We start from the raw sequence: 967 nt of genomic DNA on the forward strand, positions 1-967 counted from the left end.
CAACATCAGATCATACAGTAATGCAGATCACATGACGAGTAAAGGACTCCGAGAGCAGAGAGATCACGTGCTCGAGCTGGGAATGTGCACGTATTGGAAATGTGTTTGTTTGGAAAACTTCCCAAACTAATGATGGGAGAATTATACAGTCCAAAAAAATGCCAATTTCTGGGTTTGTCCATTTCTAACCCAACTTGGGTTGTTTTTAACCCAGCATTTTTAAGAGTGTTGCACAGGGATAGCATCTTGGCAAATGTATGAGGTGGTTTAAAGAAAACAAAAACTCAGTTCCTACACTGTAGTAAAAAAAAAAAAAAAGAAAAAAAAGAAAAGATTGTTGGTTTAACTTTAACAAGTAAGTAACCTGGTTGCCTTAAAATTTTGAGTTAATTGAAATAAAAAAAAATTTGATTCAATAAAGGATATTGGTTTAATAGATAGAAACTCAAAAATATTACTGTATCTGAAGCACATAAAACGTAATAAATCATGAAAATAGCACAATTTGGCTGCATCATCACAAATAAAACACACATTTACCCAATATGCTTACAAAATCCTTTAGTAATATTTGAATAAAGGTTGTCGATTCTCAAAAATGTTCATTGTATTAACTAAACATTTTAATTTTAAAGAACTCTTGAACACTGAAAGTTTTAAGACAACCAAGTAACTTATATTTTAAATAATCTTTTAAAGTGTACTACTACGTCTACTAAAAGATAGATAGATAGATAGATAGATAGATAGATAGATAGATAGATAGATAGATAGATAGATAGATAGATAGATAGATAGATAGATAGATAGATAGATAGATAGATAGATAGATGGATGGTTGGATGGATGGCTGGGTGGGTGGGTGGATGATGGATGGATGGGTAGGTGGGTGGGTGGGTGGGTTGGTTGGTGGATGGGTAGGTGGGTGGGTTGGTTGGTTGGTTGGTTGGTGGATGGATGGATGGAT

This window comes from Pseudorasbora parva, chromosome 16 (assembly GCF_024679245.1).
Source record: "Pseudorasbora parva isolate DD20220531a chromosome 16, ASM2467924v1, whole genome shotgun sequence".
Taxonomy (NCBI): domain Eukaryota; kingdom Metazoa; phylum Chordata; class Actinopteri; order Cypriniformes; family Gobionidae; genus Pseudorasbora; species Pseudorasbora parva.